Source organism: Protopterus annectens, chromosome 3.part1, assembly GCF_019279795.1.
Source record: "Protopterus annectens isolate FY-2018-M chromosome 3.part1, PAN1.0, whole genome shotgun sequence".
NCBI lineage: Eukaryota > Metazoa > Chordata > Ceratodontiformes > Protopteridae > Protopterus > Protopterus annectens.
Genome location: NC_056732.1, coordinates 41,981,500 through 42,002,305, shown reverse-complemented (window position 1 = coordinate 42,002,305; position 20,806 = coordinate 41,981,500). Strand labels below are relative to the sequence as shown.

The 20,806-nt window shown below is 43.2% G+C and overlaps 1 protein-coding gene across 1 annotated transcript in view; it reads right to left on the bottom strand.

Moving 5' to 3' along the window:
• Nucleotides 1–20,806, bottom strand: part of NDUFV2 (NADH:ubiquinone oxidoreductase core subunit V2) — a 311,308-nt gene that overhangs the window by 198,656 nt on the left and 91,846 nt on the right. The gene's annotated exons all lie outside the window — the stretch shown is intronic.

The window sequence follows — 20,806 nt, the reverse complement described above, 5'->3', positions numbered from 1 at the left end:
TCCGACGGCATTGTATAAGCAAATTTTTCACCGAAAAAATCTTCAGTGAACTCCGCCCGGCGCCTAAGAGTGCGCTTATTGAAGCGAGCACAGGCGACACAGGCCGAGACGTCGTGGTCTGGGCCAAGGCAAGGAAGACAGTAAGAGTGGAAATCCTTATGAGGTATTTGTTTACCACAAGAAAGACAATTGTTAACTTTTTCAGTAATTTCTGACATCGGCTGAGGCAAGAAAAGGTCCCCAACAGGGTACTTAGCTTTTTTGATGACTTCGGAATCGAAGAATACAGGAGCTGACCGACCGGCACTTGCGAACTGCTTCTGCTTCGGGCACTGCGCTGCAAGAAAGACTGAAGAAAATGGCGTCGGCTGATGCTTATGTACTCCAGCCGCTCTGACGTCGGAGAGAAATGCGACATCAGCCGACGTCGGACCCAGACTTTGGAATCCGGCCGACCGAGGGCTGCCTGAGGCAGGACAACCCATATGCTATGACTGCAGTTGCATTCTTGAAGGACATCCTGATAGACTTCTTTGAAGCAGTCACCAAAGCCATAGGTGAGGGTAAGGTGGTTTACACAGCCTATCTAGATCTCGCCAAGGCTTTTGATACCATCCCCCACTCTGGAATTATAGATAAACTCACTAAACTAGGTATAAATCCCTATGTCACAAGATGGGTTGCCAACTGGCTCACTGACAGAACCCACATTGTGAAAGTAGCAGACTCCAAATCCAGCTTCAGACCAGTGACAAGTGGAGTACCACAGGGTTCAGTCCTGGGTCCTCTCCTGTTTGGTATCTACTTCTCTGAAGTACAGGCCAACACAGAAGGTCTTTGGCTAACGAAGTTCACAGATGATTGCAAACTAGGAGCCATAATCAAAACTCCAAAAGATGTGGACATCCTACAAAAGGGCCTTGCCGAGACAGATGCCTCGTGTCAAAGCCATGGCCTCAAGCTCAATGCCAAAAAGTGCATTGTCATTCCTTTTGGTAAAAACTCAGTACCAACCTTGGGACACAGGTGGACAGTAGTCTCTCCTTTGATAATTACATCGCCACAGTAGTCAGGAAATCCTTCTATGTGGCACACCTCATCACAAAAGGTTTCTCATCCAGGAAAAAAAGAGGTCATTGTTCCCCTCTACTCGTCACTCATTAGTCCCATTATAGAGTACAATGCCCCTTTTGGTATGTACCTCACAAGACATCTACAACTGGAAAGGCCACAGAAATACCTCACAAAGAGGATTACCGGCCTCAAAGAGATGCCCTATGCAGACAGTCTCAAAAAACTGCAGCTTTACTCTGTTGCATATCGCCTAATCAGAGGCGATCTCTGCCTAACACACAAAGCTATATCAAACCCAGAGCTTTTAGACATGCTCCACTTAAAGAAATCCCAATCCCTACGAGCTAGGGACCTAAACCTCGTCACCACAATAAACAGAACATGCTGGAGGGATAGATTCCTGAACCAAAGACTTCCCATACTCTGGAACAAACTACCTATCTATATCAAACAAAGCTCCTCATTAGCACTGTTCAAGAAAAATCTTGATGATTGGATGCGAGATAGGAAATTCACCTGGGGATCACTTCTGTGGCTCTGCTCGACAGTGGCACAGGAAAATAATTTTCTTGGGTGGCGAAAGCCAGGGTACCTTTGGCTAGGCTTATATAGGCCCTAGGGCCAATAGCCTAGTACCTACCTATGAACCTAACATAGCTTGTAGAAAACCAAATGCTTTATATTTACCACTGAACATGCTCTCCCACACCCCTCCAGAAAATAAAGTTACACACATTTTCACTTTATTAAAAAGCCAATCTAAAATGAATCAGAATGCACAGACCCCATTTACCTTTGAACACAGCAATTAAGAAAAAAAAGAAATAAACATATAGCACTAATTTACACAGCACAATAATGCAATAAAGAACAGGCCCAACAGCAACAGTGGCCGTAATCGCATTATAATGAAAGCAGTACATTGTAAACTTATTGAAGATATCACTGAAAACAAAATACAAACTTTGCTACTTATAAAAGCAAACTATCCTGAAAACAACAATGCCATGTTTTAGCACAATTCCAAATGCACTGCATTAACTTAAAAAAAAATTATCTGGTCTACAACTGCAAAGGCAGCTAAAATAAACTACAATGCACAGCAGACCCCATGGACCCTTTTTACCTCCAAAGATAGCAATCAACAGAAATAAAAATAAACCTATAACAGTAATTTACCCAGCACAACGATGAAATAAATAGGCCCAAGTAAAAGCAGCATGCCCATATCCACATTACAAGCAAAGCAGGACATTTTAACCTTATTAAAGACGGTGGAAAAAATAAAATACACACATTTCCAACTATAAAAGCAAACTATCTTCAAACAGCTACGGCAAGTTGGCAACATGTACCTACTGGAATAATAAATGGACTGCATTACCTATGAACCCCCCCCCCCCCCCCAAAATAGAGAGTTATACACACAAACATTGACTTGTAAGAACTAACACTAGAAAAAAATACCCAAAGCAGTAAGTATATCTTAACTTCTTGAAAATATCATTAAACTGCACACATTTCTACACGGAAAAGTGCAAACTATCCTCTAACATTTTCTATTTGTAAACAGAAAGCACACTGAAAAAGCCATGGCAATATAAATATATCACACTACATTTACCTGTAAAGACTGCCCCCCCACCAGAAATAAACAAAAGTTCTACACACACATTCAGTTTTTAAAAACTAATGCTTCCAAATCATCACAAAACAACCACAACAATATTACACACACCCTTTTTATACTTTTAAAAACAACTACTTGGAAATCTCAAATAAATACTGCGTAGCACACTCCATTTAGCTCTAAATATTAAAAACCTACATTTAAATAAAACACAATATGCTCATTTTAAATAACTACAGTCACAAAATACTGTTGACTGTTGTAATTACCACTATCACAGTCTTTGCTGGGCTGACTGGCTTCCTGCCTGCGTCAGTGGCTGGCTAGCAGGCTTCCTGCCTGCGTCAGTGGCTGGCTAGCAGGCTTCCTGCCTGCGTCAGTGGCTGGCTAGCAGGCTTCCTGCCTGCGTCAGTGGCTGGCTAGCAGGCTTCCTGCCTGCGTCAGTGGCTGGCTAGCAGGCTTCCTGCCTGCGTCAGTGGCTGGCTAGCAGGCTTCCTGCCTGCGTCAGTGGCTGGCTAGCAGGCTTCCTGCCTGCGTCAGTGGCTGGCTAGCAGGCTTCCTGCCTGCGTCAGTGGCTGGCTAGCAGGCTTCCTGCCTGCGTCAGTGGCTGGCTAGCAGGCTTCCTGCCTGCGTCAGTGGCTGGCTAGCAGGCTTCCTGCCTGCGTCAGTGGCTGGCTAGCAGGCTTCCTGCCTGCGTCAGTGGCTGGCTAGCAGGCTTCCTGCCTGCGTCAGTGGCTGGCTATAGCTGGCTAGCAGGCGTCCTGCCTGCTTCAGTGGCTGGCTATAGCTGGCTAGCAGGCGTCCTGCCTGCTTCAGTGGCTGGCTGGCTGGCTAGCAGGCGTCCTGCCTGCTTCAGTGGCTGGCTGGCTGGCTAGCAGGCTTCCTGCCTGCTTCAGTGGCTGGCTAGCAGGCGTCCTGCCTGCTTCAGTGGCTGGCTAGCAGGCGTCCTGCCTGCTTCAGTGGCTGGCTAGCAGGCGTCCTGCCTGCTTCAGTGGCTGGCTAGCAGGCGTCCTGCCTGCTTCAGTGGCTGGCTAGCAGGCGTCCTGCCTGCTTCAGTGGCTGGCTAGCAGGCGTCCTGCCTGCTTCAGTGGCTGGCTAGCAGGCGTCCTGCCTGCTTCAGTGGCTGGCTAGCAGGCGTCCTGCCTGCTTCAGTGGCTGGCTAGCAGGCGTCCTGCCTGCTTCAGTGGCTGGCTAGCAGGCGTCCTGCCTGCTTCAGTGGCTGGCTAGCAGGCGTCCTGCCTGCTTCAGTGGCTGGCTGGCTAGCAGGCTTCCTGCCTGCTTCAGTGGCTGGCTGGCTAGCAGGCTTCCTGCCTGCTTCAGTAGCTGGCTGGCTGGCTAGCAGGCTTCCTGCCTGCTTCAGTGGCTGGCTGGCTGGCTAGCAGGCTTCCTGCCTGCTTCAGTGGCTGGCTGGCTGGCTAGCAGGCTTCCTGCCTGCTTCAGTGGCTGGCTGGCTAGCAGGCTTCCTGCCTGCTTCAGTAGCTGGCTGGCTGGCTGGCTGGCTAGCAGGCTTCCTGCCTGCTTCAGTAGCTGGCTGGCTGGCTGGCTAGCAGGCTTCCTGCCTGCTTCAGTGGCTGGCTGGCTGGCTAGCAGGCTTCCTGCCTGCTTCAGTGGCTGGCTGGCTGGCTAGCTAGCAGGCTTCCTGCCTGCTTCAGTGGCTGGCTGGCTGGCTAGCTAGCAGGCTTCCTGCCTGCTTCAGTGGCTGGCTAGCAGGCTTCCTGCCTGCTTCAGTGGCTGGCTGGCTAGCAGGCTTCCTGCCTGCTTCAGTGGCTGGCTAGCAGGCTTCCTGCCTGCTTCAGTGGCCGGCTAGCTAGCAGGCTTCCTGCCTGCTTCAGTGGCCGGCTAGCAGGCTTCCTGCCTGCTTCAGTGGCTGGCTAGCAGGCTTCCTGCCTGCTTCAGTGGCTGGCTAGCTAGCAGGCTTCCTGCCTGCTTCAGTGGCTGGCTAGCTAGCAGGCTTCCTGCCCGCTTCAGTGGCTGGCTAGCAGGCTCCCTGCCTAGCTAGCAGGCTTCCTGCCTGCTTCAGTGGCTGGCTAGCAGGCTTCCTGCCTGCTTCAGTGGCTGGCTAGCTAGCAGGCTTCCTGCCCGCTTCAGTGGCTGGCTAGCTAGCAGGCTTCCTGCCCGCTTCAGTGGCTGGCTAGCTAGCAGGCTTCCTACCTGCTTCAGGGGCTGGCTGGCTGGAATCCTGGCTTTAAAAAAAAAAAAAAAAAAAACAGAAAATTTCAGTCCTGTAATATTAGCAGCTGTAGAAGCACTAATAAAAAATCGCTATACAGCCACGACCTTTGCAGCTCTCTTTCTGGTTGAATCCCTGCCCCCTTCAAGAGATGCAGCCAATTGCTGCATAATTTACAACACCTGGACCTAACAGGGAATACATCTGCCTGCAAGTCAGGGTTGATTATGTAACTGCAGTGGAAAAAACAGAAGTATTTTAGGCTTTTCCACGGCAATTTGGTGCAATTAAAAAGCCCCACTGCTTCCAGTGCAGGCAATGGAATGAGAAAGCTCAATCCATGAGTGTCTCGCTGACAATGGGACGGGTAGTAACCGTAGATCTGCTGGGTTGTAGTGGGAAAATAAGGAACTAAGGGCAGACAATCCTGAGGTTTTGTGAGAAGTGTGTGTGGTGGTGGAAAGTTGTAGATATGTGAGACACTGGGGGAATTCCAGCCAGTTTAATGCTTTTAGTGGTGTGCAGTGATGAGTGGAATGGTGACAGCCTGTAGCTCACATCCACGAGCCAGTCAGCAATGTACATTTTTCTTCTGTCTTCACTTGTATGAAATTATACCTTATTCCAACCTGTTGCCTTTAAACAGAATCTGTAACACCTTGGTAATATTCTTTTATTTTCTATATTCTGTAATATCTTACCCATTTAAAGTCTGGTCTACAATACTGAATTTTATTAAATAACCTTTACTGCCAGCTTCCTCAGGTAGTAACAACACATTTTAACCAATATGTTACAATGAACATGTCACCTTATCCTTTAAACTGAAGTTTGAAAGTTTGATACCTATGAAGCTGTTTTACCACATACCCATGCTGTGCATATCACGACAATCATATACACGTCCTGTACATGCTGTAAAAATCATACAGACATCTTGAACATATGGTAAAAGAAATATGTACATGCTGTGCATAACCATTTCCTATGAACAGAATTTTAACAAAACCTTGTTGCGCCCTAATAATACCCATTTGTTGACTAGGTAGGTCTACTGAGGCCACACCTTCTCAGAAACAATCTGAAAGCAATGTTTGGTTAAGTGACTTGCTTAAGGTCACACACAAGCAAATTAGAACTTAGGGACTCAAACCTTGTACCAGAGGGAATAGCAATTCACAGCCTTAACCCTCTGTGCCAACTTCCAGATTTACTGTTGACATCATTTTTTTTCAAGAGAAGAACACAATTAAATCTTTAATCCCTTTATCAGTATCACTATAAAATGAAACTGCAACTACTAAGAGTTTCATACTTCACAACTATCCTGATGCACACAGAAAATATAGTTTATATTGTCTGGTGCATCACAGTTAACTTTGTAAGCAGTCCTGCTACATTTGTCACGTGATTTCCAATGCATTTTCCCTCATTTTCCTATCCTTTTGCAACTAGGTCACCCCTTCTCCCTTTGTCCCCAATTAATCAATCAGTCCTATTTAGTTATATTTTCCAAATAAAGAATTTCAGAATTAGTAATATCACTAAACTCATGCAGAAAATTCTGAACATAAAAACTGCCTTCAGAATGATATCATATCTAGTTCTCTGTAATTTTAGGAAAATGACACAAATGCACAAGTATATTATGATATGGACACAATTACCACTGGTTTGAAGCAATTACTAATTTTTGTTAGATACCACTCTCTACATGAATTAAAGTTGCCATGTGTCTATACAAAATTTACCAGTGTTGACATTCGTTTGCAAAATTCATGTCAATTACTTTTCACAAACCATGAAATAAGCATTAAAATGTTGTTTTGTGGATTCCTGCCTTAAAACAAAATGCTTTTACTGGAACTTACTACACACTACTAAACACCTTATCTCTTGTGTATTAGATTATCAGGTACTGGTTAGCCAGTAATCAAACCTTGGATCTTCTGATTTATACAAGTTGATGTTTCACTTGATTTTCACTGTGAATGCAAAAAGAACTTTGTAGATTTAAACATTTTAACAATTTAAAAGCTTATCCTTGCTTGCCTGCTTAGATTTTAGCTATAGCTAATAAACAGAAAAAACACAGAACTTTTCCTATTATAACCTTTTGTTTTTCTCAGCTACTACTGATTTATTTAAACTGTGACTAGAATTTAGAAAAGTGATGACTTTGTATGCCCGTTGTCCGCATCATGCGTTAAACCATGCTTGCTTTTGACTCTATCCTAAGGTCAGTGAAATGTCTCCTATAGTTAAGTAGGTAATTATTTTCAGGAGATATGTCTACCTTGTCTTTATATTTCCATCTTGTGAAAGCATATCTGGATATGACTGGTTTTATTACCATACATTTCTATGAATAAACATGTCCCTTAAATGCATCTGGAATGCTTACCTTGAGATATTAAAAAAGATGATTCAGTCAAAACAACTTTTGCCAAATAATTTACATCTGCACATTATTTTGAACAACTTGGTCTTTGACCTTACAAAGTGGCAAAATTTGACACACTGGCATTTCAAAGCTCACAAATTATTCTCTATGTAACTAAAGTGTTGTACTTTGTTTACTACTGAAATCCGGAAATGGATGCTGTCGAGTGATGACGTAATTGAAAAAATACTGAAAATAAAACCATCGGACAGGCAACAATAAAGAAACTGGTAATGTTAACCTGTCCCATTCGACAAAGTCTCGATGTGGGGGACTGAGCCCCCACACCCCCTTAACTATAAATATAAACTCAGAGATCGCACTACAGTGAGGAAATGGATACATTTCCCAATCCTCACTGTACCACGATCTCCAGATAGAACATCGACCTCACAGCATCAAATACACACAAGCATTCGCTGTTGTGGAGCCGAACATTTTTGGTTCGACCTTCTATGAACTGGAAATTAGCCTTTCAACCATTCCCAGTTGCACTCAAATGTCAATGTAAAACATGCAACCCACTTGTAGATTATTCTCTTATTATACAACGACCCCGCATTAACATTCCAAAATGTGCATGCTGATTGGTCAGAGTGCCCATTGTAAATCAGACTTATACTAATGGAAAAAGGTCCGGTCCCCCAGACTTTTTCCATTAGTATAAAGTCTTTTTTTTTTTTTTTTTTTTTTGTGTTGGACAGCAACGAAGAACGGAAGAGCTCCGTTGCTGTTATCTCGCTATGTTAAATGAGTTTAACAGTGAGATGGCTTAAAAAAAAGCAACAATCTTCCTTTCTCCCTATGTTAAACTCTTAACATAGCGAGACATTTTTAAAAGCAACTATTCCTTTCTCCGTTGCTTCCACACACAGCTCTGATGTACTGCGCAACCATACGCATGCGCAGTACATCAAAACTGCCGCAGAATGCTGGACAGCTGCAGAAGGGCAGCAAGGAGGCATTATACAATGCCATTATTTAAGTATTTTTTTCTTAAATAATGTCATTATATAATAGCAATAACCCATGTCTGGGTGTGGGTAATACTGGATTTACCCACGGTTGTCTTCATTTGGCCACTCGGGCTTTGCCCTCGTGACCAAACCACACCAACAGTGGGCAAATCCAGCATTACCCACACCCAGGTGTGGGTTATTGCTTAATTAACATATGCAGCTTGTCAAAATCACCAAGAAATTTGAATGTTATCCATTTTCTTCACTTTGGAAATGCAATAAATTTAAATCATGTAATTTCTGTACATCTAGTTACTCATTTAAGCATACAGAATATTTCCTTGTTTTCACTGCATCTTTCAGAACAGGCAAAACATTTTGATTTACTGTACAATATGTGTAAACTCTACATTTTACACACTGCAGATGTTTATCGGCAAATCACATTTGAAATATGCCTGAATTTCTGTTACCATTAACTCAACAGTCTTGTATTCGTGAATTTTTGCAATTTATTCTGTGGTCCACTGAAAACATTTGCCTGTAGAAGTAATTCACATTTTTTATGAAATCTTCAACATTAAAATGCTTCTTTTCTCTTCTCTCCTCCTTTGCTTCGAAATGCAGCTGGTCCTCTGGGTAGTAATAAACCTCACAATGTCTGAAGATTTGTTTCTGTCTGGAGCATTTAGATTTACAGATGGAAATCACTGGTAAGTTCTCTCTTTACATTCTGTCATCTGTTCAGAGCTTTGGAATTTATGGTCCAAATTCACCTCTTCCAGAAAGAAATGTAGAATGGAGTCTTTTCTTTTTAAATTGTCTGGACACAGTTCAAGCTTAATTTACCTGGGAGATGAAGTGCTGACGAACACTGCCAGGCAGACTACTGTACATTTTAAATTATGACATTTTCATCCATCCTTATTGGGCAACTTACAAGGATCATGAGATGAGCTCACAAAAGCTCTACTGCTCAAAAACTTGCAACAAGCTCACGGCTAAACTATGTACTACAAAAAAGTAAAAGTTTAGAACTCTTTTGCTGTCATAGCTGCAAAGGCAGAGGCCTGTCCTTAAACGACAGCTTCCGAGTATCCTGCATTTTGGAGTTTTAAAGGGTCAGTTAGAAAATAATTATTTTGCAGACAGTGAATAACATCCAACTAATTAGTGGCAGGACTGAGAAATAACATTCCTCATTTAACAACAAATATGCAGTGGCATCTTTATTTTGCTGTAGTGCTTGCTTGACTTGCTGTTCTCTGCCTGACTATTGCTGATCTCTCTGTATTTGATTTTTCCTACTCACACTCCCTGCTGCTGATGTGCCTTTAACCTTTGATGTCTTTTGACTTGCCCATCCCTATTATAAATCGGATTTTAGGCACTCCTCCCAATCTCATCTCATCAGCTCATTCAAATGAGCAATGAGAAATCAGCTGGGAAGGTCCTCCCCCTTAGTCTCAAACTTGAATTATTGTCCATTTCCTAACTTCCCACTTACTTGAAAAAGGTACTTTAATCAGATGCTTTTACTGTATTTGTCCTTCTTCCTACTTTGGCTTTTTGCCGCGCATTCTTTAAGTGTTTGGTTGCATTTAATCTGCTGCATTTATTACTACTTGTTAGTAGCCTGATTACATTGTAACTGTTATTCTAAACTTCTTAGTTCTGATTTAAGCAATTGGGCTCCAAACTAGTTATCTTACATTAGGAAGGTTTGTGGTCTACACCCTTGTGGGAGGAGCGATTAGTCTCCAATCTTCTGAGCTGGGAACTGCTGGTAAAAGCTTAATGTGCCTGTTACTCAAAGTGTCTTAGTTCTGGTTTAAGCACTTGAGCAAACCAGTTATTTTTACATTCCGAAGGTTGCGGTCGGTCACTGAAACAGGCTCTCAAACACGCATCAAGTGCACCCTGTTTTTGGCCTCCACACAAACTAACTACTGTCTTGATCTTCTCCCCGCCAAAAAAAAAAAAAAAAAAAAAAAAAAAAAAATTGTCCACAGCGCAGTTTCTCACCAGGTGTTAATACCTTAAAGCCAAGAAAGAAATCTGCCCATTCCATTGTATTTTCTGCACGGACAGAGTTGTTTTATCTACCCTGTTTTTGTCCTGCATGCAAACTACTGCCTTGATCTTCTCCCCGCAAAAAAAAAAAAAAAAAAAAAAAATTTCCACAGTGCAGTTTCTCACCAGGTGTTAATAGTTTAAAGCCAAGAAAGAAATCTGCCTATTCCATTGTATTTTCTGTACGTAGCAACTGTAAATCTAATTTGTACTGTCCTTTTGTTATTTGAATTTGTTCACCTACCTCCATGTCTTGGGACTCCCAGGGAGGCGCAGCAGCAAGGAATCAATACCCCCTACCTTCCATTATTTTCACGGACAACTTACAATTCTCTGGTCCACCCCACATACCTATATCTTCTTAAAAAAACATTTAACAAGTAAAAGGAAAATAAGAAAAAAACCCCACAAAGAAATGCATAATAAAAAGGATTCTAGTGACTTTCCTTACTTCTCTGACTTTTTTCCGATAGTGCAAGGTTACTATTCTGGCTCAAGCTTTGCTCTGGATCACTCTGCTTCCCCTACCCTACCCCCATTCTCACCCACCCTCTCTTTCCTCACTTTTATACATTGGTTAATAGAGGGTGTGGTTAACAATCATCATCCCCAACCCACCTCACCACTCCTACTCTACAACAGCTCCCAAAGCTCACTTTCTCCTCCCACTGTTGCCTACTCTAGCACACTCAACCTCATCCCTCCCACCTTATCTCTATAACCTCCCCATCCCTCCCACCTTATCTCTATAACCTCCCCCAATTATGCTCTATTACCACACCTGTCTTTACTATTCCATACTATCAGGCCTTCTCATCCTGGCCTATAACTCCACCAACCTCCACAATTATAACATCCAATGCAATAGCTCCCCTACTCTATCAAATAACTACCCCACACCCCCAACCAAAGCATTGTCAAATCAGCCCACAACTTTACTTCTTTACCAACTCTCTACTCTACCATCTCAGTCATATAAAGTCCACTTACCCAACTACCCTCACTTTCAGAGATCACCTCATAAAAATCAAACTAGCACATATGCTATTGCACTCCCTAACTCATAGAAAACTGCTTACAGACATCCATCCTAATCCTGGCCCTAGCTGTGACACAAACAAATCACAAAGACACCTCCCCAACTCTACCATAAATACCACAACCCCCCTACTACTAACACAACCCCCCCACCAGCAGTTTCCAAATCTGACTTACTTATCACCAACTTTAATCTCAGAAGCCTTGTAAATAAGATCACAGAATTCCATGCTACATTAACCACCTACTCTCCTGGCATAGTCATTTTAACAGAAACTTGGTTAAAACCACACATCAAGGGCCCTGAAATTACTGTCCAAAATTATAACATAATAAGGCAAGACAGACTAAACAAAAGAGGTGGTGGCATAGCTATTATGCTCAAAGACTCTCAAAGTATTAAGAGTACACATAACCCCACCAGACATCCCCAATGCTGAAATACTAATTTCACGTCTACATATTAACTCACACAAAGCCATAACTTTCATGGCCATCTACCTACCCCCAGGTAAGAACCTTCCCAACATTGAACATCTCCTCTCCTGGTCCTCCACCACTTTCAGTCAAGAAACTATCATCCTAGGTGATTTTAATGTTGACTGGCTTACCCGCTCTTCCAACTGCCCTACTAACTTTATCAATCTATACTACTACACCCAAATCATAAACTGTCCCCCTCGTACTGACAAATGCCCTCAAATACAATCTCTGCTTGATTGGATGCTGACCAACAAACCTAACCTGAATGACCAAGTAGGCTGCCTACCAATCAGTCTTAGTGACCACTCCCCACCTACTTACAAAAAAAAAAAAAAAAAGAAGAATTCAAACCCAGTCCATCTCACCCATCATATACAGCCGCTGCAAAAAAAATTTCCCTTGTTACTTTCAACCTACTGCTACAGCAATGCAATTGGTCGCCACTAAAAACCCTTAACCTGGACCTAGCAGTTGAATACTTTAATAACAAAATTCCTTGAACTCCTAAATAGTCTAGCCTCCATAAGAACAATACGAATCAAATCCAAACAACTACCTTGGCTTTCCCATGACACTAAACTTATCAAACAGAGAGGTAAAAGCTAAGGCCCTACACCACTCCACCAAAAGCATAAATGATCGGACCTTATACCAACAGTTAAGGAACCAAACAAAGAAATGTACAAGACATAACAAAAAAAACTACTTCCATACCTCTCAAGCAAGGCACCTTCACAATCCTCACAAATTCTGGCAAGCTATTAACTACCTCCTTAACCCAGGTAAAACCTCCACCGCCTCCCCCACCACACCCAATAACTCTGAATCCATAGAATCCCAATTCAACTCCCGCTTTATTAACTCCATCACCTTCCTCCTAGAGAACCACTAAAACCAACCTCTCTCAATACCCCACTCTAACACCACTACCTCTTTCTCCTTCAAACCTGTCCAGACCTCCTACATAAGAAAGCTCCTCAGCAAACTTAAACCAGCCTAGCTTCAGACCAACTCCCCCAACAAATTCTTAACTATTGTTGCTCCATGTATTGCTTATCCTACATCTCTTCTTTTCAATCATCCTGTCTCTGAACAATATGTACCCCACCTCTGGAAAACAGCACATGTCATCCCCCTCCACAAGGGCGGCCCCTCCAGGGAAATTACATACTATTGCCACATTGCCATCCTCCCATCCATAGCTAAAACCCTAGAGAAATGTATTCACCAACAACTCCAAAATCACCTTACCACTAACAAGACATTATCTCCATCATACAGTTATCTAGATACGGAAGTATTGGAAAGTCCTTAAATTTGAGAGCTCTTTGTCCAGGAACAAGTGCTCGGAAAAAACATCTGGGGGTTGTGGTGAATCCAAGAGAGTGAAATAGAAAATTACCTTTGCTCACTAGAAAATCAAAGGAATCTCGCACGAAGAAAAAAGTCCAAACCATACCATTGTGTGCGTCACTGAAGACCAAAATACACCCGAGGAAGAAGGCGGCAGAGTTTGATGGATAATTATCCTCAGCTTTGTAACTCACAAGTGCTTGTTGAAATACAAGAGATCTAGAATATGTCTCCAGATCTCATGAAGCAAGAAGAGTTTCTCACTTTAGAGTCTCTTTTGTAACCCTTTTAAAAGATAATTAACCAACACTAAAACTGCTGGAGAAGCATTTTGAACTGGAGATCAGGTATGCAATGACAAAAACATTAACCTGAACCTTATCTACACAGTAAGCCCTTCCACACAGAATCCACTAGTAACTTTCCCAGCTTGTTTTGACATCTGAAATTCTGCCCTCGACAGAGCATATTGATGACTTCGATAGAAGTTCTGTTTGTAAAGGGGTAGAAGATGCAAGTCCCTGCACTAAGACTGTGCTGAGGATGGGGGGGGGGTATTTAGCTGCAGCAAGCTTCCCTGATCAAGGGTAATGGGGATATTAAATCTTGTGATCCTCAAAAGACCTCTTTCAGGAAGGAAAGCGGACCCTTCTGTTTACATAACACCTGTATAGGAATAACTATCCAGGAATGGAAAGATTCTGCGTAAAATGCCTCCTATTATAAGAAGGATACTACTGACGTCAAGCCACAGAGGCAGCATCTTTGGCAGACTGGCAGTTGGCTTAGAGGATTAAGGGGCTGATAATGAGCTGTTTCCTGTTGTCCAGTAGTGCAAGGTTTGATTCCCTCAGCCCAACTCTGAACAATTCACTTAACCAGATACTGCTCCTAGAATGAGTCTGAAAAAAAGTCCATGGAGATTAACCATTATGCCAACATCTCACTTGACATTAAAGTGTTTACCTTACAGAGGCAAGGTGCAGGGTTCGATTCTCATACAGGGTAATTGGCTAGGCTTAAAATGACCCATAAGGGATGTAGTCTACTACTAATCTATGAACATGAGATATACAAGACAAAATATCCTGCTCTGCTTTGTTCTCCAATTCCTGAATAAAATGACTGCCAAACAAAAAAAAAAAAAAGTCTGTATACACCAGAAGACCCCAAATCATCATCTGGATAAACTGATGACATTAGCCAAGCATGCCTTCAATGAACAAGTAGAAGTGTGACCTAAACAAAAAGGATACATCATATAAACACATTTTTAATACGGTGAAACCTGGAGTCCTAACTGCAACCAAATAATTGTCAAGTCTAGGTTACTCAGGAAAAAAAAAACAAACAAACAGGTGAAGAGGAGCAACAGATGAAATAGACAGTTGAAGGTGAACAGACTAAAACATTTTTTTTGGGGGGGGTTTCTGTTCCTATGCAGGGGGTTAGGTTACTGTACCTTAAAAGAACAAGGGGAAAAAACTTTTAAAGTGTTTTTTGTCAGTCTTTTTTTTTGGGGGGGGGGGGTTAACCAGTGCCATGGTTCTCACTGAAAATGTTTGTTAGTATATGCAAAGAAACTATGATGTTATGTCCATGAAAAAATAAGAGTTTATATTTAATTAGTTAGTAGTAACTTGGATACTATGCAATAGCCAAAATGCTACAGGTGGTCCACCATAACATAAAAATTGCTAAAATATTAATTCAGTTTGCTAGGATGTTCTAAACACAATGATATGATCTATTAAATGTAATCCAGACTGCCACTGTGCATCTCCCCCCCACACACACACACATGTTGTACCTTTTAAACCACTCCTGGACTTGTACATTCCAGCTTAACAGTTATAACAACACAAAGAAAAGGGAAAATCTGACAAACTGAAGTAATTACTGGCTAGTGCACAGAGACACAGCACTGACTGTGATTTCCCATGAAAAACGGATGAGGGAATAGACACTCAGCAGCAACTTTCTACTTAGGTTCATAGGTTCATACTAGGCTATCTGCCCTAGGGCATTTATAAGCCTAGCCAGAGTGTGTGTGGCTTTCACCACCCCTTAGGATGAGAATACTACGCCCTTTTAGGGTTTAGTTTACTGTGCCTCTGTCTAGTAGTGACACAGAGATGACCCCCGGGGTAAACCTACGATCTCCCATTCACTCGTCAAGATTTCTCTTGAATAGAGTCAGTGAGGGGCTCTGCCTAACATGGACTGGGATTCTGTTCCAGAGTGTAGGGAGCCTCTGGGTTATGAATCTGTCCCTCCAGCACGTCCTATTTATTTCTGTGTTGAGGTTTAAGTCTCTTGCTCTCGTGGCTCTGATGGATTTGGATTTTCTGAGGTGGAGCATGTCCATTAATTCTGGACTGGACATGGCCTTGTATGTCAGGCACAGATCACCTCTGAGTAGGCGGTATGCGACTGAATAGAGCTGGAGTTTTTTCAGTCGGGCAGCATATGACATATGTTTAAGACCCTTTATCCTCTTGGTGAGGAACTTTTGGGGTCTTTCCAACTGCTGCAGGTGTCGGGTGAGATACATCCCAAATGGGGCATTGTACTCAATCATTGGCCTGATAAGAGAAGAGTACAGGGGCACAATGACCTCTCTTGATCTAGATGTGAAACCCTTCATGATAAGGTGGGCAATATAGAAGGTCTTCCTAACCACTTTGGCAATGTGAGTGTCAAATGAAAGGTTACTGTCAACCTGGGTCCCTAGGTCCCTGATTACCTCTTCCGTACTTAATGGATTACCACCTATGTGGTAATTTGTGGGTGCCTTGTTTTTCCCAAAGGGTATGACTATACATTTTTTGGCATTCAGCTTAAGGCCATGGCTCTGGCACCAATTATCCGTTTCTATGAGGCCTCTCTGAAGGATGTTTGTGTCCGCTGGAGTATCAATTATGGCGCCCAGTTTGCAGTCATCTGCGAACTTTGTCAGCCACAATCCTCCTATGTTTGCCTGTACCTCGGAAAAATAAATGCCGAACAAGAAAGGTCCCAGGACTGAGCCCTGTGGGACACCGCTTGTGACTGGCTTAGAGTCTGACATAGCTCCAGCAACTCTGACCCTGTGGGTTCTGTCCTTGAGCCAGTTTGCAACCCATCTTGTGACATATGGGTTTACATTTAAACTGGTGAGTTTGTCTATGATGCCTGAGTGGGGTATTGTGTCAAAGGCTTTTGCAAGGTCAAGGTAGGCTGTGTGAACTGCCTTACCCTCATTAATGGCCTTAGTGACGGTTTCAAAAAAGTCGACCAAGTTCAAAAGGCAGGATCTGCCCTTGACAAAGCCAAATTGGGTAGGATCCAATGTCTGTAGGTCCCCAATGTCTTTGTTTATGAGTTCCATAATGATCCTTTCCATAGCTTTGCAGACCAGGCTCGTCAAGCTTATGGGGCGGTAATTTCCAGGGTCCATAGAAGCACCACCTTTGTGAAGTGGGACCACTGTTGCCGTACGCCACTCTTTGGGTACGTATCCTGTAGTAAGGCTAAGATTAAACAGCAGCCTTATGTGTGGGTTTAGTTCCTCTTGGAGTTCATGTAGCACACAGCCCGGGACACCGTCCGGTCCCATTGATGCTGTGTTTTTAGCTTTAGAGAGGGCGGCTCTCACCTGGGCATCTGAGATGTTAGGGAGGCTACACTCTGCTGGGATAGTTATTTCTCCTTGAGGGGGAGGAGAAATTTGCACTGAACCTGTCTGCCAGAATGTTGGCAATGTCAGTGGGTTCAGTGTATTTTGTGTCATTTTGGACTAACTCTGAGCATATCTGGGAGTTTCCACCCAGGTTTCTAACATAGCTAAAGAAGGCCTTGTGATTGTCTTTTGTGTCTTTTGCGATTTTTCTCTCAAAGTTGGCCTTGGATGATTTTATGAGTGATCGTAGTTTTTTGCTAGTACTGATCAGAGATGCCTTCCCTTTTAGGGATTTTGCTCTGTCATGTAGTAGCTTCCTCCTCCTGTTGTAAAGTTTGTTTATGGCTGGGGTCCACCAGACCGGGTGCCTGCCTTTGGGGGAATTGTTCTTGGTTTTATTTGGGATTGCATGATCCATGCATTCTTGAAGGTGCCCATAGAAGGCATTTGCAAAGGATTCAGCAGTGTGGGTTGTGGTTTCCACTGGCCCAGGGGCCTTGAAGGATATCACTTCAGTCTTAAGAAGTGTGAAGTTAGCTTTTGAGAAGTTCTTCACTGTGGTCTTTTGAGCAGGGGGTGGGGGCGGGATGTGGATTTCCAGTGAGATTAATTTATGGTCTGATCTTACCAAAGAGGGATATACTTCCGGTGTGGAGCATTTTGTCCCCATGTTTGTGATGATCAGGTGTAGTATATTGTCTCCTCTTGTGGGAATGGTGACTAGTTGTTCCATTGCATTTGAGTTTATGAATTCTAGGAACCTTTGGGCTAGGGTGTTGGGGCTTGAGTAATGTTCCCAGTCTATGTTTGGGTAGTTGAAGTCTCCCAAAATGATGGTATTTGGAGAGACATTCATACTCTCCAGTGTCTTCAGGAAGGCTGTGTGGGGTTCCTGAGTTTGAGAGGGTGGTCTGTAGCATGCTACAAACTGTAAGGCAGTTTTGCCTATGGTTAGTTGCACCTGGATGGTCTCCGATGCTTCGTGCGTTGCCACTAACCTGGAGGTGTGAGTATCTTTGATGAATATGGATACTCCCCCTCCTTTTGTGGTTCGGTCCAAGTTTTGGGGCCTGAAAGCATGATATGAGGTAAAACCTGATAGTGCTGGGGTGCTCTCAGGAGCCTTGAACCAGGTTTCAGTCACTGCACAGACATCGATGTTCTCCATACTGAGGAGGGCTTCGAGGGCGTGCATCTTGAAGTTTAGACTTCTGGCATTGAGCAGCATTACCCTTAGTTTTTTTCCACTTGTGTTTTCTAGGGAGGTAGGTTTGTCATTTGAGCTTTGCCTAAAAAAGGCACTATGGGGGTGGCAAGAGCCTTGGCCAATATCCGGAAGCCCAGGGGTGACAGGTGCAAGCCATCCCTTGCGAAGCAGCGTGGCTTGTCAAGCATGTCATCCCAAGCAGACAGACATTGGATCCCCTTAGAATGACACCAGTAATTAAGCCAATTGTTAAAACTGATCATTTTGTCTTTGTACTGTGGCATCATTCTTGGTGAGGGTAAGATGCTGGTCAGGGTCATACCGGCCTGGGCTCCATAATCAGAGAGCTCCTCTACGTCTCTTTTCATGTAGTCCAGGGAGGTACGTCTCAGGTCGTTCACACCGGCATGTACAATGACTGAGTCATATTTGTACTTGCTGTGGAGTGACCTGAGTGCTTGTGTTATGTGGCGGATTCTAGCTCCCAGGTGAAGAGGAGCCGAGTTTAATTTTCACTGAATTGGAACTTGTAAACTGAAAAATATCCGGCTAAAGGATTTTTTAATACACCAATAAACCATGTTTTTAAAATTCCTCCCCTTGTTAACTGGGCAGACTACTGATCTGTGGACCCTTTCTTTATCACAACCCAGACCACTAGCAGATGGCACTTACAAAATGAAGAGATTTTTAAATATCAAATGGTCACTTTACAAACATGCACATTTAACAAGTTTAAAAGCAAAGTGTTGCCCTATTACTTTTTCCCAGACACGTCTGTGAGTTTACAAGCAAAACTGTTTCCATGTTAACATTTTTGCAACATACAAAAGCAACAGTGCATAAAAACAATCAATAAACGCAGTAACAAGAATTGCATTGGTCAAGCAATGAAGATTGAATACAAAAGTTCTACAGTCACAAAAGGCATATTTTACAGAATCAATTCAACTGAAGCAGTGGTTACCTTAAACTAACCCAAAGCTACACAAGATCATAGGTTCATAGGAGATTACTAGGCAAACAGCTCAAGAACCCTTACAATCAGAGTCAGTTTTACCCAGATTTTACCCAATTTTCTACCCCTAGAGGAAAGATAACAAGGGTCAGCAAGTGGGGTTTTGAAAATTTTTCAGACTGCTTCTCTCCAGAAGGGACATGGATACCAGTCCAGGAGTAAATCTGCAATTTCCCCTCCACTGTGCTTGAAGATGGTCAGGGAAAGGCTCTGCTTCACGCAAACAGGCAGCCCATTTCAGAGAAGGTGCAATCTCTGGGAAACATGTGTGTTTCTCCTGCATGATCTATTCGTATCAGAGATCAGGTTTAGATCATTGGAGAGGGTAACCCTTCTGTAGTTAGTTTTGCGAATAAGCAACATTTTCATCAGGGCTGGGTCAGAGACTGCCTTGTAGGTCAGGCATAGATCACTCCTCAGTAAATCGGTAGGAAAATGAATACAGTGATGGGGCTTTAAATCGTTCTGCACAAGACATGTTGATTATACCCTGTATTTGTTTGGTGAGAAACTTCTGAAGATGCTCCAACTGTTGCAGGTGCCTGGCAAGGTATATACCAAAGTTTGCATTTTACTCTATTACTAGTCTGATGAGGGTTGAGTATAGCGGTACTATGACATCCTCAGATATGGATGCCATTTGGTCTGATGAGGGCTTAGTGGCACTATGACATCCTTAGAAATGGATGCCATTTGGTCGAATACAGTGGTACTACGACATCCTTAGATAGGGATGCCATCTGGTCTGATGAGGGCTTAGTACAGCGGTACTATGACATCCTTAGAAATGGCTGCCATTTGGTCTGATACAGTGGTACTATGACATCCTTAGATAGGGATAACATTTGGTCTGATGACAGTCAAGCACAGCGGAACTATGACATCCTCAGATATGGATCCCATTTGGTCTAATAAGGGCCAAGTATAGCGGTACTATGACATCCTTAAATATGGATGCCATTTGATCTGATGAGGGCTTAGTACAGCGGGTACTATGACATCCTTAGATATGGATGCCATTTGGTCTGATGAGGGCTTAGTGGTACTATGACAGCCCTAGAAATGGATGCCATTTGGTCTAATACAGTGCTACTATGACATGGATGTCATTTGGTCTGATAAGGGCCAAGTACAGCGGTACTATGACGTCCTCAGATATGGATGCCATTTGGTCTGATGAGGGCTTAGTACAGTGGTACTATGACATCCTTAGATATGGATGGTATTTGGTCTGATGAGGGCTTAGTGGTACTATGGCATCCTTAGATATGGGTGCCATTTGGTCTGATGAGGGCAGAGTACAGCGGCACTATGACGTCCTTAGGTATGGATTCGAAGCCCTTCCTTATGCGTTAGTCAGCTTATAAGTATTTTCTCATTACCGTGGACACATGCTGGTTAAAGTTAAGATTACTATCAGAGTACCCCCATTTCTCGTCACTGGGTGCTCATGGGGGGGGGTGCTATCAATGTTGTAACTTGCATGGGTATTTGATTTCCCAAAGGGTATTATTATGCACTTCTTTGCATTTAGTCTGATGCCATGGCTCTGACACCAGTCACTGGTCTGCATCAGTCCTTTCTGTAGACTATCAACATCATTTGGGAAGTCAGTAATTGCCCCCACCTTGCAATCATCAGCGAACGTGGTCAGCCAAAGACCATCTACATTTACCTTGACATCTGAGAAGTATATC